At 44.3% G+C, this 26011-nt stretch overlaps 1 pseudogene; it reads right to left on the bottom strand.

Annotated features, from left to right (window-relative positions):
• Window positions 1-2805, bottom strand: part of LOC143712781 (FGGY carbohydrate kinase domain-containing protein-like) — a 43270-nt pseudogene extending 40465 nt beyond the window's left edge.
• Window positions 2806-26011: the final 23206 nt, after the last annotated feature.

Raw genomic sequence — 26011 nt, 5'->3', positions numbered from 1 at the left:
CACACAATAACTGAAGCACATGCGCTGCTGCAATGATGGCCCTTTTCGTCGTCCTCCGCCTCACAGTCATGCTGATGTTTGGCGAACTTTGCATATATCGCAGAGCTAGCATCAAGCATATTTCGCATTCGTCCATCTGTGCAAGAACCAACTTTAAGCATGCGCGATGTTTCAGATAGTATGTCAAATCGGAAATGGGTCACAATTGAAAAAGACGTGTAAACGGACAGTCAAATAAATTGGATATAGGCAACAAATCAGAATTGGGCATCAAGACCTGCAGTGTAAACGAGGCCATGACACAGTTTTCTCTTCATTTCAAAGAGACGTGGATGAGCGAGCGCTGCATTAGCACTCAGCTGGTGTGGCGTATCATACCTAACCCTCCTGCGTGTGCGTCTATGAGTGAAGCGGCCACAGCCGTTCCCGGTCTCAGGCCCAGATCTGCAGCCGCCTCTGCGGTCAGTCCTCGTCCTACAGGAGTCCCAGGAATACAAGTCTGCTCACCTGCACACACACACACACACACACACACACACACACACACACACACACACACACACACACACACACACACACACACACACACACACACACACACACACACACACACACACACACACACACTATCAGTCAACACGACCGGCTGAACACACACAGACACCTGAGCTTTACTCTCTCCCACCGATTTTACAATAGCAGTTTTCCATCAGGTCCTCCAAGCCGATGGCGCTCCAGAAGGTGTCGTCCCAGCCTTCAGACGGAGAATACGTCCACTTACAGACAAGAGTACAGAGAGACCTGCATCAGGAGAGCAAGACATGCTGTGTATCACTGCTTGAGCACCTGGCCCTTTGCCCCTTGGTGCCCAAAGAGCCCTTTTGTCAAGGCAAAATTTCCTATCCTTTTTTTGTAATTAAAGGCCCTTTTGTGGATGCCTGCCCAATCTAACTATTAGTAAAATTAATGAATAATAATTTAGCCGTAAATAAAATGACCCACATGATGACCTTTCACCTGACGAACTCACCCGGATGACACGCCGCACGCGCATTTTTTAATATCGCGCGCACTACCAGAGGATATCTTCAACTCCTCGGCTGCTGGTGTATCATTCTCAGCAAAGTGATTTTGAGGTTTGTTTACTTATTATTGTTATTATTTTACTAGAACGACGTGAAGAGATGTTGTTTATATTGCTGTGTGTAGCCTGCATAAGTAACGTTAGCTTGCTGTTTGAGGGAGAAAAGTTTTAAGAGTGTCGAGGGGCCCGGTCTTTTTATGTCATTTGACTAAAAACTATTCATACTTTGAACTACTATTATTATTATTACAGTATTTATTTAAAAAATGTCGAGAACCTTAAAAATAATTATCACATTACTGGTAAGGCTTACCATATTTATATTTAAGGCTTTTCTTATTTTTTTCTACCTGCAGGTCTTGGTGTGCAGCAGCTTCTGTGAGCATCTCCCTCACAGCAAAGGCAGCAAACTCACTTAAGGACTTCAGTAAGAATTTACCAGAACAGGCATATCTATATATTTATATCGCTGTGGGCCTCTAGTCAGTCAACGTAGTGTGATTGCGTAGATCTACGTCACACATAGGCTCACTATTGGCCGACGCTCGACACAAGCAAGAGCACCCTCAGTTGATACTGTAATAATACATTGTATTTGGATAACAGATTTTGGCCCGAACCCAGAGTAATCCCAGGTTTGGGATAGGACAACTAAGTGAGGAGATGGGGTGGTGGATGGACGCTGGAAAACTGTCATATAACAGCGGTAAAAGCTACTGTATGTATACCTCCTTATGTTAATTGAGTTGCCTGGATGACTCCCATGACAATTACTAGGTTAATTATCTGAAAGTGCTTCTCCCGAACTTTGTTAATAAAACATCATTTCACGAGTTCACACTTACATATAGGGGTGTGACAGTTATTATATAACCGTGAGACCGACGGTTATAGTTAAACACCGTCATTAGAGCTCTATAACCGCCAAAACCGTGTTATTTAAATTATTTTTACAAACATGTCTTGTTTGTAATGTAATGTTTGTAATTCAGAATGTTTAAATACTAATATCAGCTTACGAGGGAAACGGAGGCGGAGTTAAGTAATGCTTGGCCGGAGACTGCTGCAGGAGATGATTCGAGAGAGGTCTGTGCCACTTTACCGATCAGAGCGCGCGCTGAAACGGAGTAAAGCCTTGTTTATACTCGACGCGTCCGCACGAGCGCGAAGATGCGCGCGGCAAAAATGACGCGTCAGGTATGCAAGATCGGTAAAGCCTTGTTTATACTCGACGCGTCCGCACGAGCGCGAGTCTCGGCTGACTGCGTGCGCACCTCTCCAAACAGACGAGGCGTTTATACTTGACGCGCTCGCCGTTGTGCTATTCTGTGAAACGACAGGGGGCGACTTGGAGTAATTCTCCTCTAAACCACCAGGAATCAGCAGTGAAGAAGTAGCTTGCCGGTTATTAATTGCTGAAATTCATATAAAAAGAGTAATAAATGCAGTAGGTTTATTGTACTTTCACTGCATGTAAACTAGTTAAACAACTGAAGCCTTATTGAAGAGTGTTTAAACCTTAATTTCATCAGCAGGGCTTACTTCTGCTATTGTAGGCTTATTTTGTAAATGTAAGCAGTTACTTTAGACAAGTGCAAACTGGGTGCTTAATGCAAATGTGTTCCTATTCACAAAATGCAAATGTCTCTGTGTATAGAAGGATCATAAACATGCTGGTACAGACGTACCAGTTCGGCCAGATTCGGCTCAAAGTCGTTCATCTTCGGATGCGGCGCCGAGCGAGATTTTACAAAAAGTGCCGTGCACACCGCCAGGCGAAATGGGGTCTTGCGCACCCAAACGCACACGACCGCCCACACCGCAATGACGTAATTTTTGCCGCGCGCACCTTCGCGCTCTAGCGGACGCGTCGGGTATAAACAAGGCTTTAGGTGTTTGGTTATTACTTCGCTCGACCGGGAGGGGTCGCGCTGCATCCGACGGGAGCCTGCAGCTCACAACATCGGAAGAGCGATAATTATAGGGTAAAGAAAACAACCAACCAAATTAAAAAGTCATTTTTTTATTCCATTTCCACCTATCATAGTCCTCAAGTATCTCTGGTTATTTTAACGTCTATTTTTAATCAGTAATTATGTTCAGGATAGGGTACACATATTCTAAGAGCTATTTCCTTGTTGTGGATTAAAGTCCTTGTCTCTTCAAACGTGTGTTTGTGTGTGTGTGTGTGTGTGTGTGTGTGTATTTATGTATTATGCACATTTTATTATTGTTCTTCTGTCTTTTACAACTGTTTTAACTATTGTTCTTGTGTAGTGATGTTTCAGACAGTTGTAATTGTATAACTGGAGTGACAAACAACTTGAATGTGAGCCTACATGGTAAATTCAAACTATCCAAGCATGACTTAGCCTACCAACCTGTGTAGGAGGAGCTGACTGCTCTTCATCAATACTGCTGTACCTATACTGAGCCGTTTCACTGCTGCTGTAGAAGCTGTGGCTGCCTCTGACTCTTTTCTTTTTTGAAGAAGCTCTGAATATCTCTGCTTCTCTTCATAACTATTCTCTTAACCCTAACCCTGGGGGAAATGTAATTCAATCACTCAATCAATCAGTTAGTCAATTCACTTTGAAGTAATAGCTATAACTACAAACATAAAGCAGGATCATTGTCAAATTGGGTTAGAATCAGTGTGCAAAATACAGGTGTTCGTGGGGCTCTGGAACCCCTTAAATAACAGCTTTGACTCCATTAAAATGTCAAAAAGAAAGGTGTCAGCAATGTGCCTAAATATAGGATCTACAAAGGTTTATTTTTACATAACTAAACTATTTTTATAACGTACTCGGTTACTAACGTAACCTCGGTTCTCTCTAGAGAGGGAACGAGTACTGCGTAATATCTTACGCTATGGGGAAAACCTCTTTTCCACGAGATATTGAAGCCAAAAATTATCCTTAATTTTGAATTAATTTAAAACGCTGTGCAGCAGCATGCAGATATAGGCAAGACGGCTTTCGCGCCTATTGGCTGCCCTGCGGCAACAGCAGCAGCCTATCGAGAGAGGCTCTGCGTGACACATATCCAATGGGGGCATTTCACGCCCATTTCATCACGTCCCGCCAGAAAGGGCGTGGTCACGCCCTATAAACATAGCTCGATTAGGCTGGTACAACTGGTTTTCATCGCCGAAGCGAACCAGAGCTGTGTATGCACGGCAAGATACGCAGTACTCGTTCCCTCTCTAGAGAGAACCGAGGTTACGTTAGTAACCAAGTACGTTCTCTTACGAGAGTATCCCACGTACTGCGTAATATCTTACGCTATGGGGAACACAATGCAAAACGCAGTGCGTACTGGGATCCGACACCAAAGTCCCAAGGGCAGTAGCCCGGGGCTCATATAGTGCATAATCACCATAGACTCACAGAGAGTCTGAGAAGAGAGGCTGCAAGCATCATTCCCCATGAAATAGCATCCTACAGGAGCTAGTTATGTTAACAGTGTTTCACGCATACAGGGTGAACGTGTTCAGCCTGAACTGGGTAATAGTACGGGTTATTCAACACCCATGGAGCTGTTTTATCGCTCAGTGAGCGATGCACAAGCGAAACTCAGCATCTGGGCCGGCACAGCGGGGCAGATAGCACTGAATTCTATACCGACAGAAGCTTGGCTTGTAAGGCGGGAACCTCTAGGTTGTAAAACCTTATAAATGTAGACGGCGAGGCCCAGCCCGTGGCCGTACAGATTTCGGTAACCCCACTATACCACGCCCACGATGAGGCCACGCCTATCATGGAGTGCGCTCAGACACCCAAAGGACACTGCAGGCCCTTAGAAGTGTAAGCCAGTGCTATGGCGTCGACTATCCATCTGGATAGGCTCTGTTTTGATGCGGCCAGTCCCTTGGAGCGTCCGCCAAACAAAACGAAGAGCTGCTCAGTCTGTCTGAAGACCGACGAGCGGGACACATAAGCTCTCAGTGCCCTGACAGGGCAGAGGAGACTCGCATCCTTCTCCTCATCACGAACCGGGAGGGCGCACAGGGAAATAACCTGGGCCCTGAACGGTGTGTTGAGGGATGTGGGCACGTACCCGTGCATTGTTTTGAGTATGACTTTTGAGCCATTAGGCTCAAACTCCATGCATGACGCGCTTACCGAAAGCGCTTGCAAGTCCCCTACGCGCTTCACTGAAGCGAGAGCCATAAGGAATACCGTTTTGAGAGAAGGATGTTTCATGTCTGACAAATGGATTGGCTCGAATGGGGCACCTTTCATGGCTTCCAAAACCGTAGAAAGGTCCCTCACAGGGACTAAGGGGGGTCTGGGAGGATTCAGCCTCCGAGCTCCCCTGAGGAATCGCACGACCAGGTCGTTTTTCCCCAGTGACTGGCCAGACGTCGGTTTTGCAAACGCCGCTATGGCCGCCACGTATACTTTGAGCGTGGATGGGGTTCTGCCCTTATCCAGCAGCTCCTGAAGGAAGGAGAGCACTTCCGTAACTCCACATTCTGCGGGTGAAAAGCCCTGAGCTTGACACCAGGCAGAGAACTCTGACCACTTTGAGGAATAGAGCCGTCTAGTAGACGGGGCTCTAGCCTGCGTGATTGTATTTAACACTCCCCCTGGGAGGTTAGCGGGTACCCGTTGATGGCCCATGCATGTAGGGACCATAATTACGGACGAGGATGCCAAATCGAGCCCTTTGCCTGAGAGAGGAGGTCTCTCCTCACCGGTATCGGGCAGTGCTGGTCCGCCGCATTAGGACTGGGAACCAATTCTGGTTTGTCCAGAGCGGAGCCACGAGTAGCACTGGGCATCCGTTTTCCCTGATTCGTTCCAGCACTTGAGGCTGGAGCGAGACGGGGGAAAAGCATAGAGGGGGCAGCGGGGCCACACATGGGCCAGCGCATCCCTGCTCTTGCAGAAAATGTTCAGACGGTGAGCGCTTTCTTGAGACGCGAACAGGTCCACCTGCGCTCTTCCGAATGTCTCCCTCAGCAGTTGGATCGTCTGCAGGTGCAGCGACCATTCCCCTGCTGGGACATTGTTTCTGGACAGATGGTCCCAGATTCAGGCGACCAGGCACATGCGCTGCTTTCAGTGAAAGCAGGTTGTGCTGAGCCCAGACCAGGAGGCGTTCCGTCAGCCTGTAAAGGTTTCGGCACCTGACGCCACCCTGGTGATTTTTGTATGCCACCACTGACATGTTGTCCGACCGGACTAAGACATGGCGGCCTTTTATCTGGGGACAAAAACGCCATAGCGCGTTGTCGACTGCCAGCATTTCTAGACAGTTTATGCGTAGGAGCTTTTCCCGTTCTGACCACTGGCCGAAGAACGGTCTGCCCTCGAGCTTCCCATCCCGAGGTGGAGGCGTCCGTGGACACCACCGTCACACTCGAGGGAGTCCCCAGACACACGCCTGACTGATACCAGTCGGCTATTTTCCAAGGTTCCAGAGCCGAAACGCATTTCATGTCCACCCTGAGGTGAAACAGACCAGAGGTCCATGCCCGGGGTGGAACTCGCACTTTCAGCCATAACAGCAGTGGGCGTATGCGTAGCAGGCCCATCTGGAGTACTGAAGATGCCAAGGCCATGAGGCCCAGCATTTTCTGAAACCTTTTGAGCAGGACTATAGAGCCACGGCGAATGGATTTCGCGGTGCGCTGAATGTCCAGTTCTCACTCTGGCGACAGATGTGCTGTCATAGACAGCGAGTCCCGCACTGTTCCCAGAAAATAGATTTTCTGGCTAGGAAACAGCGAACTCTTCACCAAATTGACTGTGAGACCCAGATTCTCGAGATGCTCGAGTAATGTGGTTCTGTGTTCTATGAGCTCTGAATGTGATCAAACTAGAATCAGCCAATCATCCAAGTAGTTCAAAACTCGCATGCCCTGAAGTCTCAGGGGTGCGAGGGCCGCATCCATGCACTTCATAAATGTACGGGGTGCTAGGGATATGCCGAACGGTAGGACTGTGTATTGATATGCCTGGCCCTCGAAGGCGAATCTCAAGAATCGCCTGTGACGTGACGCTATTTGTATTTGGAAATAGGCATTTTTCAGATCTATTGACATAAACCAGTCTCCCTGGCGCACTTGCGCGAGGATTTTCCTGGTTGTCAGCATTCTGAACTGGCGCTTCATAAGCACTCTGTTCAGCTGTCGCAGATCTAGAATGGGTCTGAGACCCCCGTCTTTTTTCGGTACCAGAAAATATCTGCTGTATAAGCCCCCCTTCGCTCTGAGCCTGAGATAAAGGTTCTATGGCCCCTTTGCTCAGCAGTTTTGCTATTTCGGCTCGAAGTAGATGAGATACTTCGTTGTTTACCGTGGTTTCGACTCGCGCCGTGTAACGGCAGGGACGTCGAGCAAACTGTAGCGGATAGCCTCTTTTTATAGTGTTCTACACCCATTCTGATACCCCGGGAAGCTTTGCCCACGCATCTGCGTGAATAGCTAGGGGTAGAATGAAATCCGGGCTCTGGCCGCGGCATAGCGGCAGCTGCAGAGCTTCGGTGTGCTGAGACATAAACACTGTGTTTATAGTGTGTGAGGCGGGAGGCGCGCCGATCACGGCGGGCAGCCTGGTCGCGCTCGAATTCTCTGTGACAGGTTGTGGAGAGAGAGCGAGCGGGACAAACCCTGTGGGGTTGAGCGTGTCTGTGAAGGAATGTGGGCGCGGGACGGCGGGCACATTCACTGCACTGACAACACCGTCGGCTTGTGCTGACCGAATGTGCGTCGTGTGTGTTTCGTTTTTACAGAAAACGAGGGACACGCATCGTGTAGTGTTTGTTGGCACTGTGTCGTGGGCACATTCACTACATTTTTGCACAATCGACATGAGTCGATTTTATTTGTGCTAGCCCTGAACTGTGGCGGGCTGTGTCTGTGTGTGGGAATGGGCACTGAGACGTGGGCATTCTTACAACACTCATAACACCATCGGCCGTGACCGGAATACCAGAAAATACACTCTTTTGGGAATTATCTGGGTCGCCGTAAAAATGGCATTTGTGTGCAGGCAAGTGGGCTGTGGTGCCGGCTTGTTTACCGCGAAATACACTGGAACAGTCACATTGTTTGGAACTGAACGAGCGAGAAGTTTCGGTGGAGTCTGGCCGTGGCGAGACTTAAACACCGTGGGTCTTAGCTGACTGTATGTGGGTTGGTTTCGTTTTACCGGCTGTGTTTGTGTGTAGAAATGAACACTGGGCTGTGTTCGGTTTGGGTGACTGCTCCCTTTTCGGTGCAAGTCTGGCCGCGGCGAGACTAAATTTTATCTGCTGCGAGACCTGGGATCGAACACGGGTCTCCCGTGCAAAGGCTTTGGGTTTTGCCTCTGAGCCACAGGGGGAAACGACAAAAACTTAAAATAGCTCGAGCAGATAAGAGAGCGTCATCACAGTTTGTATGTGTTGGCATTTGTTTGCAGGCGTGCGTGTTATACAACAGGCTCATTGCTGCAATATTGAACTTTTTCAGCCGCTCGAACTAAGAGGAGCTGAGAAATGTTTGAGAAATGGAGAATGGCCACTGGATTGTGACCAAAACACACTCTTTCCTCATTTCGCCGGTGACGCATGTCCACGGGGGGCGGGATAGCTTTCTTGTAACGTAAAGAAAGCTAGCCGCGCAGCGGTTTTGATGCTCGGGGCCGCGCTGGCACGGCGCTTTTATGGCTCGGCGTTACAGCTGGCTGAAGTGCAGGCTCTGAGAATGATGCCAGGCAAGTCCTCAGAGTCACCATCGGCAGTAGCTCACAGTGAGGGCATCCGCCGTGGACGAGAGCGAGAGCCGCATGATCCTCACCCAGGCAGGAAACGCAGATGACATGGCGATCCTCTTCACTGAGTGTGGCTCGGCACGAGCCGCAGGATCTATGCATCTTGAAAAAGACGCAGCTCTTTTAGGAGAGGGAGAGAGACAGTGAAAAAATGTGTGTCGCAGCAGCGAACACACACACTTGCAGAAAAGGATATAATGCCGGAAAGCGTAGCAGGTACGGCGGCTAAAGGCGGCGATGCCAGCGACTTCAGACTCAAGGCTCGTCCCGCTGTGTGCTTTTTCTCAGACGGCGTGGCTTCTCACTCCGGATCGATAGGTTGCTGCTGTTGCCGCAGGGCAGCCAATAGGCGCGCAAGCCGTCTTGCCTACGTCTGCATGCTGCTGCACAGCGTTTTACATTAATTCAAAATTAAGGATAATTTTTGGCTTCAATATCTCGTGGAAAAGAGGTTTTCCACATAGCGTAAGATATTACGCAGTACGAGAGATACTCTCGTAAGAGAACTACTCTTACCACTCACTTATAATAACACAATTAACACATATTGCATCTCAAACATTTGTGGCATTTGAATGCAATTTACTCTGCCTCTGCTTATTTAAACATCTAAAAATATGTGAACTGTGAAGATGAGCTAATTGATAAAAACAAAAAGTCCTTTATTTCCAAGAGAAAATATGTATTTAAACAGCCCTTAAATCACAGAGCAAATAAATAAGTCACAGCTTGTTCTTGCGTTATAGCTAGCTACTGAAATCTACACTGTCACACTATATTTCACACACTGGTTAGCCAAATTGAACACACACATCTGCAAAAATCACTCTCAGTCTTCAGTCCAGAAAATAGCGTTTCATATTTCATGGCGGTATCCAAATAACAATTAAAAAAACAAAATGCTAACGTTCAATGCTTAACTTGGTTCGGACGGAACGACGTCCACGCGATGAAACCGGGGGTTCGGCGGCTGTGACTGGAGGAGGAGGGATGATCCTAGTGGCGCCAGATTGCGGCAGAGGATCAGGGGAGAGAAAGGATTCGTCATCAGACGGCTAGAGTTCGATTTCAGACATGTTGCAATTGGGCGGGGGCCAAATGCTGGAAAGCTGTCATAGAACAGCTGTAAAATCTGCTGTATACCTCCTGATGTTAGCTAATTGAGTTGACTGGATGAGCTCCTCCCATGACAATTAGGTTAATTATCTGAACGTGCCTCTCCCGAACTTTGTTAATAAAATATTAGCGAGTGAAAATCAGGGCTAAAATCAGGGCTGAAAACTTGTGTAATCGTGCATAAGACCTTGTCCATACTAATACGTTTTCGTTTGAAAACACTTTTTTTTCCTCCATTTTGTCCTTCAGTCCACACTGAGACGGTGTTTTTATAAATGAAAACTAAGCTTTTTGAAAAACGCTCTCCAAAGTGGATAAATTTGAAAACGCCATTTTGGCATTGTAGTGTGGACTGTCAAAACGGAGGTATTTGAAAACGATGACGCATGTTTAGTCATGTGACACATATTGTACCGGTATATATTCATGTTTATACCGGTATTGTGCATCTTATGTGCCATTCACTTTCACACTGTTGCTAAAATGTTACTTTCATATCACAGTTCTGCAAAGACCAAACATATAGTGACTGAGTGCAACCTGGTGAACTCAGTGAATGCTGATATATTTTGCTAAATAGCATTATCCTGCCAGAGGAATTGCGCGATGACTTTATCATTTATTTTTCCATTTGTATCATCTCATTGAGCTTTTGTGAGAATTCCATTTCCTGTACAGAACCTATAGGATGTTGCAAATGGGTGGTCAACAAAACAAAATGAACGAATCACTCTCTGAGACAACTCAGTGCTCCTGAGTCGTATTAAAGATTCGTTTACAGTGAAAAAAATCACTCATGACCGACCCATCACTAACACTAGTGTGGAGGAGAAGCTTTTGGAAAACGTTAATGTGGATGGACAGTGTTTTTTATACGAAAACGCCGTTTTCAAATGTATCCGGATTAATGTAGACGTAGCCTTAGAGATTTATTGTGCATTGTTGGCGGCTTCATTGCACTTTGTGAGATCGTGATGAAATGACAGAGCGACAGCATTAGTGATTGTAAAGGGAGCAGTCTTGACTCGCATTCGAGGCTTCAGCCTATATAATCCATTGAATAACACTATTATTTTTCATGCTGCTAAGAGAACCGACGCCAATTGCATGCTGTAAAGTTTCAGAAGTGACCTGGATTCACGCAGCACGGGATAGAAATATGACGCTAAAATAGTTACGCATTGAAGCAATGTAAAGGCACACTAAATTAATAGAAAAATATTTGTAGTATACATTTTTTAAATTCTATTCCAAATATTGGCAAAAGTTATGACTTGTAAATAATAGGAATGTAACGACAAAATCTCACGATACGATAATACCTTGGTGTAAAGACCACAGTACGATCATTATTTCGATATTTAAAAAAAAAAAAATAAAGAGTGACAAATGAAGACTTGGAAAAAGGTGCCATATGTGTTTATTAAACAATGATTAAACATTACAATGATGTACAAATTAACCATGTAATTTCCTGACTCTTTTTTTTATCCTCATAACTTCTGCTTAGAAGGTATATACACACACACACACACACACATACAGAGAGAGAGAGAGAGAGAGAGAGAGAGAGAGCGAGACAAACACACAGAGAGAGAGAGAGAGAGAGCGAGAGAGAGAGAGTGAGAGAGAGAGAGAGAAACACACACCGAGAGAGAGAGAGAGAGAGAGACAGACAAACAAACAAACACACACACACACACACACACAGCGACAGACAGACGGACACACACGGGTTAATATTTGGGTGAACTCCCCTCATTACTGTCATAACGTTAGTTAACTCACTCTCATTACTGCAAAAAGATAAAACTGAATACAGCGCGCTATTTCCTTCATGCAAATTTCATATCGTTTGCAACTGCTTTGTTTGTTTACATCGGTAGAATGACTGTAACATTAAGTATCTCACAGCAGGGACGTGCACAGGGGGGTTGCTCAGGTTGCCCGGGCAACCGGGCCTAGACATTTTTTATTTTTATTTTTTTAAATCGCAAAGCCTCATTCACTTCCATTCGTGCACCGAACTTGAAAGTCAGTAAGGGAAGGGCAAACTGTTTACGTGGCTGCAGCGCTGCACGAGACCGGTGCGTAAGACCCCACAAATTACTTAAGGCCCCGCATCCATCTCGTGTCATAGCGTGTCAGTTAATGTGTACAACATCCATGACAAAATGAAGCGAAACTATCCTTCTGGTCACGAAAAGAGGAAGAAGAAAAAACCCATGAGAGTGAATTGCGGGAACAACAATCAGGTAAACTTCTGATCTCTCCTCTCTAAGTTTGATGTCAGCAAAGTTTGATGTTTTTCGGTCTTGCTAACCTAGCTGGGCAGGCAGTGCATCTCTTGCATCACTTTGTGCCTGACAAAAGTGAGAGTAAAATAAAAAAATGTATTACGTTTGTTTTTGAGAAACGACAAAGTGCAACGGTGTTTGTTTACTGCAGCTCGGAAAACATAACCGCGTCACGTGTGTTATCGTGCGTTCATATGCGCGTGCATGAAATGAAACTCGCCTTTTTCAAGCAGAAATATGTGGAGACCAGACATACTGTACAATACATGCACGTGAATGATGGCACTCCCAATCAAAGTCACATTTATAAAACAAGAAACTGATTATCTAGTCTCAGTGTAGTTAAAAACTCTAAACAACTGCACTAATTATGCAAGATAGAAAGCAATGTATTGCAATTTGACATTGATTGACTATTGATTTATAGGCTATATTGAATTTAAAATGTTGATTAGCTGGATATACTAGTCAATATGGATGCACATCCCTCAGTAAATAATAACCATAAATCAAGAATTGCTTCAACATGCATAATAATAAATAAATAAAAATCATACTGATGCAGAAAATACCCAGGCTGTAGAGAGAACCAAAGTTAATCCCAAAAGCCAAAGCTCAGGGTTATAATTTATTATTTTCTTCTTATTTATGTTTACGTTAATATTCACTTGTTATGTTAACATTCTATAGAAAATACTCTATTCAATAAATATTGTTTGTTTGAACCTCATTCTGTTCTATATTGTTGTACTTATTCTTTGACTGTTTTGTTTAAAGGAGGGAGGATTGTATTGGGAGCACTGAAGTGTCAGGTGTGATTGTGTGGCAATGGCAAATGGTTTACATAGCTCACGGCGTCACAGGTCAGGTAGAGGGCCCCTTTTGCTTAGGGCCCCAGGGGGAGTTCAGGATCGGCCCTGGGTTTAGCAGTCGATTCTGTTGCCTACCGGAATTCCTGTTCCCTTTACGCAATCATACTACAAATCATGCGTAGTTGCCCGTAGCCTACCATCAGAACTGAATACGTGCAAGAAGCACAACTGAATGTAGGGGAAGCCCTTTTTTCAGGTCAGAGCAACTGCCCCTCATAATTCCTGTGCACGTCCCTGTCTCACAGTGAAACTCCTACCTGCTTCGCGCGCGTCTGGAGTAAACGCGTTTACTCTCATTCGCTTCTGCAGGACTTCAGTCAGAGTTTCAGCGACTGAAGAGAAAAACATTCACAATGTACTTTGTACGACCAAAAAGTACGATCGCGCGAGACTCAATAGCATTCGTGCCGATGTCATAATGGGATATTTAGAATAAAACCCTTTCAAATCCTGCACTCACTGTGCGGGGTTAATGCAGGAATCCTGCAAGACAGAATGAAAATCCTACAGAACAGGATATTGCTGAGCAGGGGCGTTGCTAGGGTCTTGATACATTGGGGGCTTAGCCCAGTCCGCACCACCCACCCCCGCTTTTGGTAACTACTACTTCTACTCAGAGGCACATAATTATAAGCAATAATATCATCAATGGAGGGTCTGGGGGACCTCCCCCAGGGAACGTTGGGCATTAAACACTTCATTTCCTGCATTCAGGTGCATTTTTGTAGCATTTTAAATGATATGTAAAAAGATAGAATGCTTTATTTGTAGAACTGTAACAGCTATTCACAGAAACACAAATAAATAATACATGAATATTAAATAATATTTTAAAAAATGAATATAAAACTATATATATATATATATATATACTGTGTATATAGATATTTATCTATCTATATTTATCTATATCTATTTATACACACACACACACACACACACACACACACACACACACACACACACACACACACACACACACACACACACACACGCACACACACACACACACACACACATCACTCCAACAGTCTGCTTGTATAAGTCTGGAAAAGGAACTATAGCAGGCATGAAAGCGGGCCAGGGGTGAAAAAGGTGAGAAGGATATTACCCCTCTAGGGGGGTTCGGGGGCACGCTCCCCCGTAAGAAAAATTAAAATATTCCATATTTTAAACCATCAATCTGATGCATTTTGAGATGCATTTTTGCCAACCTGGGGAGAGCTGGAGAAACTTAACTTCAGCCATGAGTCAAAAATATTATGGCCTCCGTAGCGTTAGCTAATAATTTTCCACTGGAGCTTTAGCTAGCTGGCTAACGTTGCGTTCTCTCCTGCTGTGTTCAACGACTCGATTCATCAAGCTAAGCCTATGTGAACAAAGCTCCTGGGTAACTTAGATATAGCCTACCAGAAATTATTAGGGATGTCCCGATACCATTTTTTCTGAACCGATCCAATCCGATACCAACAATTTTGAGTATCGACCGATACCGATCGGATACCAGCGCAGTTTTAACTCAGTAAAATTTAGTCTAGAAAAAACAATAATTGTATAAAATATGAACATTTAGTGAAAAACATTATTTAGTGGGGAACAAAGAGACAATAAGTGTAGCACTAAATCTGGTAAAACGTTACACATTGCTCTTTGTATTGTTGTAAAATACATGAAAACAAGATAAAAATCAGAAAGATCAATTATTATATATAGTCTACTATAAAATTAAGACATTATTTAAATGTATTGCACAGCTGTTTAATGAGGCAGCAACATATGATAGATAGGACAGAACAGAACAAAAAAGGCTATTAATAATCTTTCATTGCGCAAAAGTATTATATGATTATGAAATACTCCAATACAGTGCGGCACACAGCGCTTATGCGCATCCCGCAACCAACAACCGCTGCGTCACGAACCACCGCAAACATCCAATAGAAAAATTCAACTGCAGTAGCCACCGTTCAACCTGAAGAGGGCAGCACTCAGACGTTTCTACACCATATATTGTAGAATTAAAACACTTTAAACCAAAAAGTCAAAAAATTTACTGGAATCAATGAACAGCATTTATGAAGCTCCATTCTTACAGATCATTAACTTTAAAAAGTTGTTTTAGTGTTTAGTTACCCTTTAACCAATGGCTCTTTCAGGTTCTCTCTCTCTCTCTCTCTCTCTCTCTCTCTCTCTCTCTCTCTCTCTCTCCTCTGGTGCGCACTCTAAATGCAAGCATATTATTGTAACCACAGTAACTTTGATCTGCTTGAACACATTTTAATCGTCTTTAATACATGATTCCGAAGGATAGATTAAAAGACCCGTTCGTTTTTTTAAATAAATACAAATTTATTTAAAAAAAATAAATAATTATCAATAAATTAATTTTTTTGAGATCCGGGGCTATAAAAAAAACATCCGGGACTGAAGCCCCGAATGCCCATGTCTAAGACGTGCCTGTTGCTGAGTCCTGTAGGTTTGTCCAGATACTGTCCTGTAGGATTGATAACATCCCACAGAAATTATAAGCCCTGCAAGATTCAGAATGTAGATTGATTTATTGATTGGTTGGTTTATTAAATAAATAAACTAATCACAAACTTAAGGATATAAAACATTTATTACCTAACTACCCTAACTTACTAGCTAGCTATCATATATCCCAGCTAACACAGTTACGTTGTGAAGACGTAACAGGACCGGCCCATATTCGTCGTAACGACGTGCCAAATAACGTTCCAGCACGTAACTTTGTGATTCCTGTATTCGTCGTGGCAACGTTATTGTGGTACGTCAGCAAGAACGTGATGAGTAGGCCCTACGTCTCAATTGCCTAACTGGTATGTTCTGAGGAGGTAACATCAAAGGACCGTTTTAGTCGTAACAACGACCAAAATACCACGTAAAAACAACAACAAAAAACACTGCATACATTTAATCAGCATTTATTCAGTGTTACCTGTACTATTGTGTGTATGCACCGCATGCATCAATGTGTCACACACATGTGTGCCTCGAGAATCAATCAACTAGAAAACATTTATATCATTTAATAATCAGCAGTTAGTTAATGACATTCTCCACCTCAAGATAATAAATAATTAACATAATTTTTAACATATATATATATTAAATGTTAACAAGTTATTGAGAAGTGAAAATTTGGCATATACATTAATTTTAATTAATTTGATCTTACTTTAAGGAAGAAAATATGAAAATTTCAACAACAAAAAAATCAAAAAGTCTTATTTGTTTTCCAAAAGTAGGAGTGTTTCATCATCTTCATCATGCTGCTGCACACATTTTCTCTGGTCTTTCTGCTGCAAAATGAAAAGTAGCCTATTTCAGTTTTATACAATTAATTGCACATAATTTTTTTCATTTGACTTTTACGTTTGTTGAAATTAAATGTTAGATTCAGCTGGTCAATATAATTTATTTAAAATATGATGGTTTCATTGTATTAATCATGTAAGATAACTATAAATATACTATAAATCCAGTAATTGTATTTACTAAATGGTTAAAATGCAGGAAACAAATAAATGCAATAGTGAGTTTATTAGGATTAGTGGATTACAAAATCGGATATAGGGAATACGTGAGAACCAGTTCTCTTCACACTTCATGACAGTAGGTGGCGACATGCACCTATTGATGTTGGTTCGCAACCCGCCATTACACCAAATGAAGAAGGACGGTTGTTCGGCAGTTGTTGAACGATATAAGAAAAAACTCCAGCTGTGCTCTATGTGAGTAACCATGAATTATATTTTTCATTTTGATATTTTATTTGTTGTTAGGATTGTCAGATGTCAACTATATGTAAATTATGACGAGGTGAGATGCGCTAATCATGTTAGCTTATAGCACGAGATCCAAACTTTTGTTTTACCTAAATTACCGTTAATTAGATTCGAATGAGCGGAATTGGAATAATTAAAATTCAAACCTACCCCAAGCCTAACTGACCTAAACGACAGACTGTGAAATGCTCCACTCACATGTACAGTCAGATGTTCTTTGTTTGTGCAACTTTAAGTAAATCAAACCAGTGACTAAACGGTCAACTTCACATTGTTTCTACTTTTAGTAAAAGAAAAGTACTAAGTGAACTGAACATTGTCAGGATACAGGCAAGGAGACAGAGGTAAGTGAATCCAAACACAGCTTTATTGAACGTGACACAAGTGCATAGGTGAGTAATCTCAGAGTTCAGGTGCAGATGCGGTGAGGGTCTCTACGTGCGGGGCAGATAACAGGTGAGCAGGTCCTCTTCAGGTTAATTGGATGTCAAGCGGTCACAGATCATTCATACTTGTCTTTTCTCTTTCAGGTGTCGTCGTGGATGAGACAACTCGGCGTGAACACAGGGACTCAGGAAAATACAGGATTCTAGGGAACAGGGATCCAGACAGGAAATGCAGGAAACCAGGACTCGGGTAGGATGTCTGAAGACAGTGGAACAGGAATGCAGAGGTCAGTAATACACAGGTGAGTATACGTTACTTGGTCGGCGATGACGAGGAGATAGACTTTGGTAGACAGCGGGAAATGGTCTGTTCCTGTTGGAGGCTTGACGGTGAATGAAGCTGTGGTGAGTGTTTTTATTCAGAGGCTATTGATTGTGAACAGGTGCAGGTGATTAGAATTCTGGTGAGAGTGATCGTTGTGTTGTGAAGGATGTGGTGTCTGATTGGTTCCTGACATTACCCCCCCCCCTCCAGAGTCCGCGCCAGCGGACCTTGGACCCCGACGTTGTGGTGGTCTACCTCTGGGCCGTGGTGCAGGTTTGTCAGGATATTGAGCGTGAAATTCTCGGAGCAGATTGGGATCAAGGACGTCGTTCCGGGGTACCCAACATCTTTCTTCAGGTCCATACCCCTCCCAATCTATCAGATATTCAATCCGAACACCTCGACGTCGGGAGTCCAATATTTCCTTTATCAAATAGATGGGTTCTGGTTCAATAGGCGGTATCGGGGGGTTATCCTCAGGGATTGGTTCCGTGGCTGAGTTGGGTACAGGTGGGTGGTGAGGTTTCAGGAGGGAGACGTGAAACGTGGGATGGATTCGATGTTCTGGAGGTAGGCGGAGTTGGTAGGTGACTGGGTTTACTTGTCTTACAATGGGGAAAGCTCCGATGTATCTGGGGTTGAGTTTGCGGCAAGGTTGACGTAGACGGATGTCTTTAGTGGAGAGCCAGACTTACTGTCCGGGTTGATATTCAGGAGTCTGACGGCGGTGAGCATCTGCAAAATGCCGTTGGCGATTCACTGCTTGCTGAAGGTGATGATGGGCTTGATTCCACACTCCTTCGCTTTCTTGAAACCACTTGTTTACTGCTGGTACTTCTGAGGGTTCGCCGGACCATGGAAACAATGGAGGTTGGTAACCCAACACACACTGGAAAGGAGTTAGTTGCGTGGATGACTGTCTGAGGGATTTTTGTGCGTACTCTGCCCAGATGAGATAACGACTCCAGATGTTTTGGTTGGAGTGGCAGAAGGTACGCAGGAAACGTCCTACATCTTGGATTTTCCGTTCGGTTCGGCCATTTGTTTGTGGATGGTACCCTGATGACAGGCTTACGGTCACGTTCATGAGAGTGAAAAAAGCTCGCCAAACTCGGGAGATAAATTGGGGTCCCCTGTCAGACACGATGTCCTCTGGGATGCCGTAGTTCCGAAACACATGCTCCATCAGAAGTTTAGCAGTGACAAAGGCCGTAGGGAGTCCCTTCAGAGGGATTAGTCTGCATGCTTTGGAGAACCGATCGATGGCGACAAGGATACAGGTGTTTCCGTCGGATGCTGGTAGATCCGTAACGAAATCTACCCCAATGTGGGACCAGGGCCTATGTGGGACTGGGAGCGGTACTAATTTACCCACAGGGAGATTCCTGGGGACTTTGGACATGGCACATGGGATACAACCCTGTATAAACGTGGTGATGTCTTGCTGCATATTGGGCCACCAGTACTTGAGTTGGAAAGTTGTGGACGTTTTGCTTATGCCAGGATGACCTGTGCCTACGGAGGAGTGAGCTGAAGCAATGAGAGAGTTTCGGAAGTCCTCTGGGACGTAAATCTTCTCGGGGGGACATCCTGGAACTCGAGGTTGTTGTCGGGACAGCTCCAATAATTGCTCGTTGATCTCCCACTGGATGGGGTTGACAAACAACTTCTCAGGCAGGATGGCCTCAGGTTCCTCCCTCGGGATCTCTGGGGCATGGATGCGTGAGAGGGCATCCGCTCTAGTATTTTTGGAGCCTGGGCGATATGAAATCTTGAAATGGAACCGGGTGAAAAACAATGCCCATCGGGCCTGACGTGGATTCAGTCTTTTCGCATCTCTCAAGTACTGAAGATTCTTATGATCCGTTAGTACTAGGAATGGATGTTTCGCCCCCTCTAACCAATGCCTCCATTCCTCCAAGGCAAGATTCACAGCCAAAAGCTCCCGGTTTCCAATGTCGTAGTTGATCTCTGCCGTAGATAATTTCTTGGAAAAGAACGCGCAAGGTATGGTCTTGGAGGGTGAACCCGAGTACTGGTACAGAATTCCTCCCACCCCGGTAGTGGAGGCATCTACCTCCACCACAAATACCTTCTCTGGATCTGGATGGTGGAGCAAGGGTGCAGTGGTGAAAGCGGCATTGAGGGAGTTAAAACCACGCTCTGCTTCTGGGGTCCAAAGTAACACCTTCGGTTTTCCCTTTAACAGGGAGGTCAGAGGAGCTGTCAAGAAATTGTATCGGTGTATGAACCGTCGGTAAAAATTTGCAAAACCGAGGAACCTCTGGAGCTCTTTCACCGACTGTGGAGTGGGCCAGGACATGATGGCTTCGGTCTTTCGCTTATCCATTTCTACACCTCTTTCACTGAGTTGGTATCCCAGGAATTCGACGTTAGTCTGGTGAAACGTACACTTCTCTGCCTTTAGAAACAAGGTAAACTCTCTGAGTCTCTGGAGTACCAGGGCCACATGATGTTGGTGTTCAACAGGGTTCTTGGAATAAATCAGAATATCATCAATATACACCAACACAAATTGCCCCAGGTAGTCTCGGAGTACCTCGTCCATGAAACTCTGGAAAACGGAGGGAGCGTTTACCAACCCATACGGCATGACCAGGTATTCATAGTGCCCTGCAGGCGTGATGAAAGCAGTTTTCCACTCATCCCCTTCTCTGATTCTTACCAGATTGTATGCACTCCTCAGATCCAATTTGGTGAAGATCTTGGCTTCTCTGAGCTGTTCGAGGGCTGCTGGGATGAGAGGTAGTGGGTAACTGAATTTGACAGTGATTTGGTTCAGGGCTCTGTAATCGATACAAGGTCTTAACCCTCCATCCTTTTTGGCAACAAAAAAGAAACTAGCGGCCGCAGGGGATGTAGAGGGACGAATGTAACCCTGTTGTAACGCTTCCTCGATGTATTTCCGCATAGATTCTTGCTCAGGAATGGAGAGTGAGTAGATTTTTCCCTTAGGAATCGATGCATCGGGGACCAGATCAATGGCGCAATCCCATGGTCTATGGGGTGGCAAGTTGGAGGCAGTAACAGGGTTAAATATGTCAGAGAACGAGGAATAACAAGAGGGAATATTTGTGGACAGATTCTCCGTGGGACTCTCGATGGAGGTGGAACTCACAGTGAGCACTTTCTTAGGTTCCGTGGCTGGGGGAGCAGAGTGTGCGCTTTTCTTAAGCGAGCAATGACATCCCCAACTGATTATGTTGCCGGACTGCCAATTAATGGTAGGTTGGTGACGGATAGCCATGGACGGCCGAGGATGATGTCTGTTTGGCTATTTTGTAGAATGAAAGGTTCGAACATTTCATGGTGAAGCTTTTCAATAGACAACTGGATGGGTGTTATTTGAGATGTCACATACCCCTTGTTAATGGGTTCGCCGGTCACTCCATGGATGGAATATGGCTTGGGAATGTCGACCTTCCTGAGGTTAAGTTTCTCGCTGAGCCGTCCTGATATGAAGTTCCCCGCTGATCCGGAATCGACGATGGCTGTTGCAGATACATGGGAATTTAGGATTTTCAAGGTTACAGAGATAGTGAGCGGGGTCGATACATCGTGGTGATCCAGAACGGAGCTTACCGTCATCTGAGGTGGCCGAATGGGACATGGAAATCGAAAATGACCTTTACCACCACAGTACAGACATAACTTCATTTCTCTGCGACGAGAGCGTTCAGCTTGGGTGAGTCGATGAGCATCGACTTGCATTTCCTCAGGGGGTTTTTCAGACTCATGGTTTGCCAGGACATGAGGGGATGTGACATGAGAAAGTCGAGCATCTCGATAGCAGCTCTGAGATCGTTGATGAACACGGAGAGTTTGCTGTATGAATTTCTCTAGTCCCAGGTTATCATCATAGATCGCCATTTGGAGACGAAGTGCAGGATTTAGTCCGCCGCGATAAACAGCCAAGAGAGCCTTTTCGTTCCAACCGCTCACTGAAGCCAGAGTCCGGAATTCAATGGAGTACTCTGAAACGGGTCTTTTTCCTTGACGGAGTTGAATTAACTTATCACTGATGGTGGAATCACTGACTGGTTGGCCGAAAACTTCCTTGAAATGATTTATGAAATTTTGTAGTGACCTGATAACCTCAGTCTCCTGTGCCCACAGCGATTCAGCCCATCTCAATGCTGTTCCAGATACTGCTGGATGATGAAAGAGATTCGCGAACGATCTGTGGGGAATTGATGAGGTTGCTGGTCAAAGATGAGCGAACACTGCAATATGAAGCCATTGCAATCCTCCGCCCGGCCAGAGAAGGCCGCTGGTCGGGAAGCGGGGCTAGCAATGCATACTAGCGTGGAAGTGGGGTTCGCAGAAGTGGCGGTGGGCTGAGGACACGAACTCGCCGCATCGATTGGCGGTTGTGTTGGATCCATAGCGGTAGTTGGTCAAGCCTTCTGTCAGGATACAGGCAAGGAGACAGAGGTAAGTGAATCCCAACACAGCTTTATTGAACGTGACACAAGTGCATAGGTGAGTATTCTCAGAGTTCAGGTGCAGATGCGGTGAGGGTCTCTACGTGCGGGGCAGATAACAGGTGAGCAGGTCCTCTTCAGGTTAATTGGATGTCAAGCGGTCACAGATCATTCATACTTGTCTTTTCTCTTTCAGGTGTCGTCGTGGATGAGACAACTCGGCGTGAACACAGGGACTCAGGAAAATACAGGATTCTAGGGAACAGGGATCCAGACAGGAAATGCAGGAAACCAGGACTCGGGTAGGATGTCTGAAGACAGTGGAACAGGAATGCAGAGATCAGTAATACACAGGTGAGTATACGTTACTTGGTCGGCGATGACGAGGAGATAGACTTTGGTAGACAGCGGGAAATGGTCTGTTCCTGTTGGAGGCTTGACGGTGAATGAAGCTGTGGTGAGTGTTTTTATTCAGAGGCTATTGATTGTGAACAGGTGCAGGTGATTAGAATTCTGGTGAGAGTGATCGTTGTGTTGTGAAGGATGTGGTGTCTGATTGGTTCCTGACAAACATGTAATCTCCCTTTTTTTTTTAATTATGTAATTAGACTATAATAACTATTTTATAGAAAACTGCACCAAAGGAGCTTACATTCTGACAGCTTGCTGGAGCTTAAGTGTGTCTGCCACAATGTCCTCCACTGTTGCTTGCTGGATTCTAGGATTGGACATCATCACTGCCTCTGTAATATTAAATTCCTTAACTATGCAGCAATGGTTAAAAAAGTACTGGTAATACAGGTTTTTTGTGTCACTAACATATAGGACTTGCTCTTCCCTTTCTTCCCCTTCAGACTAAACTCCTTCCAGACACTGTAGGAGGCCAGTGCCCGCATCACCCTACGGGTGTTTTCCCCAGGGTTTGGACCTCCAACAAGACTTAAATGGTGTGTCTACAAGATGGAATACATTTTCAAAATGGTAATAACTTTTGTTATTTAACTTAATTCTAACACTTTTTTGGCATTTCACGGATAGTTCACTATTAACATACCACACTATTCCGAAATGTCTCCTCTTCATTTTTTCTTTCGAGAGAGAGAGGAGTTCCTCCATAGTGGCACACACATCAAGGCTCATCTCCTCCACTCGCTGACTAGTCCCATCACCCAGGGCACGAGCACAGTTCATACAGGGCTGCTGTTGAGCTCCTCATCGCCTTCATCTCACTCTCAATGCTGATGATTCTCTGAGTGAGTAACTCAGGAGTTGATCTGGGAGAATCAAGATTGATTCATTCAAATAAAGGTAAAAACTAAGTTTCAAATTATGTTTTGCATTTACCATTCTTCTGGATGTCTCTAGGAGGCACTGGTCTTAATGATGCATCAAGAATGGTATAATCTTCAGGTCTTGCTGGTGTTAGTGTGGTTTGTTTGTTGGGTTTAAATGCTCGGGGAAATGGCAGCTGAGGTTCCACTGTAAATTAGAAGGTAATTACTAAAAAATAGGAACAAACGAAAAACGATGAAATGTACTGGTATTGGTATCAATCAACTAATGAGATTTTGGTATTCTGAAAACCCCCAAACACTTTTTAATATGAAATTGTGCACAAGTGGTAAAGTAAAATAATTAAAACTAAGAAAGGCCTACCAGTTGATGTACAGTTCACCCGGCTCTTCTTTTTGGGGTGAGGTACTGAAGAAGTATCTTTTAAAAAAATGAATAAAAATGATTTTAGAATTACTTTAATTGTTTACTTGTAAACTTATTTCACATGCTCAGGTTCATACCTCCATCAGAGCTGCTGAGACACACTGGTCGTTTTTTTCTCTTGGGAACGTCATCAGAGCTCTCCACAGAAGACTGCACAGCTGCTCTTTTGGACCACTTCTTTGCAGTTTCATAGTCACCTGAAGTAAAAATACAGTGAGTATAATTTAGCATTCCTTAACAGAGTTGCACTAACATTTTGTTTGAATGATCCTTTAAAGTAAAATGAAATACCTGTTTTTGCAAACACTCTGACCCTGTGCCTGGTCCAATTTTTTTTATCAGGTTGTTATTAATTTTTAATTAAAAACCTTTTAATTTTTAATTAAATTATGAAATAAATATTGTAGAAAATGAATTCAAACTATAATATGAAAGCAAGAGTAACTAAAAATCTGAACCAGTTTCAGGCTCCACATACAGTACAGGATCGTTTGGGGGAAGTGTGTGGGCGCGGGCACTGCCGGAGCATGGACACTGCACCGGAGTCGAACTGTTGCAGAGAGGTCAACCTGGAACATTTATTGATCGGCGAAAATGCATCACCATGCACCGTTCATTTCGGATGCTGTGCGGTGAGAGAGACATGTTGGAGGAGGCTATGCTATCTCTAAGGGATGTCCGAGCTGAGACGCTGGAGCGCCCCATAAGTAGCTGGTATGTAACAGTGTATTTTACGAATTGGCAACTGGGCTAGGCTAGGCTAACTTATATCCTCTTCTCAGACTGTTAAGGTTAACAGCGTACCGGCAGTTCACTCTTTGGGCGAGGGGGCATTTGGGAAGGAGGAATAGGATTCCATTCCCATCCTGTGCAGTGAACTAACGTTACATCTTTTCCCCTGAGCTGAACATCAAGGATTCTAGTATGCGTTGGACTTGTAGCTAAATAAAACATTTGATGTCAGACGCTTCATGTACTCATTGACGTTTTCAACACATCTGTCTCTCGTACCTAGGATTAAACACTAGAAATCACGACTAGAATAATTTTGTTGACAAGGCATGGGGTAGAGAGAAGCTAGCTCTGCTAGTGTTGGTTGGCAACGGAGTACCCACTAAACAACATGATGTCCAAAAGACGTCTTTTCAACGTCTTTGTCACAAAAGTCGGACGTTGAAAAGACGTCCACTGAGGAGCCAGAATGAACGTTTTTATGACGTCTTTTTTTGACGTGTTCTGCACGTCCGATATAGACGTCCATCGAACCTTCGTACCAGTTTAAAAACTAGTTCAAATGTGGCCATTGTGGACATATTTTCAACATCATGTTTTATTTTAAGTAACCATTGTGGTGATGAGTGTTTGCTTTAGTTGGGCTCTTGGTCCCAGTTCTTCTTACTTTAACTTTACCGTGGCTGTTGTAACTGTGTGTTTGTATAACACCATTGTTGTGGCAGAGAAAGCCAAGAAAAAGTAAGATCGACTGTCATCAGCTCCTCGTTGATGATGATAAAATCATCACAAAGTGAGCATTTAATGTTGTGTTTAGACTTTTGTCTTTATATCAGGCATTTATAACCACCAATCTTGTGGAACTGCATTATTTGGTCCAGTACCATTAGATTGATCACTTATTTGAAGGTGGATAAAAGAAAAGCATGTTTACACAATGTTATGAGAAAATGCATCATACAGTCAAACACAGAGATCAAGATTTTGCGTATGATTCACAACAATGGTGACAATAAAAAAAAGCTTCATGCTGCAATGCATGATGGGTAGCTTTCAAAGTACAAAACATCCTTGATTCCCAAGCTTTTTTGTTTTGGTTGTCACCGTTGTTGTGAATCATATGCAAAATCTTGACGTCTATGTGTGACTATGTGATACATTTGCTCAAAACATTTTGTACACATGTTTTTATCCACCTTAAAATAAGTGATCATTTTAATGTTACTGGTCCAAATAACGCAGTTCCACAAGATAGGTGGTTATAAATGCCAGATATAAAGACAATAGTCTAAACACAACATTAAATGCTCACTTTGTGTTGATTCTGTCACCATCCGCTAAGCACTTTCCGTTTTTCTGCCAACTCGGTCTTTTCTCGAAAACCTGGAGGACACAGCCCATTCAGAGCTTGTATTTTGGTACCATCCATAAGTCTGCCCAACCCATTCTTTCAGTAGATG

Source organism: Siphateles boraxobius, unplaced genomic scaffold (assembly GCF_051911475.1).
Source record: "Siphateles boraxobius isolate OS27281-9 unplaced genomic scaffold, OSU_SipBor_1 51, whole genome shotgun sequence".
Lineage (NCBI taxonomy): Eukaryota > Metazoa > Chordata > Actinopteri > Cypriniformes > Leuciscidae > Siphateles > Siphateles boraxobius.
This window is presented reverse-complemented; position numbering and strand designations above follow the sequence as displayed.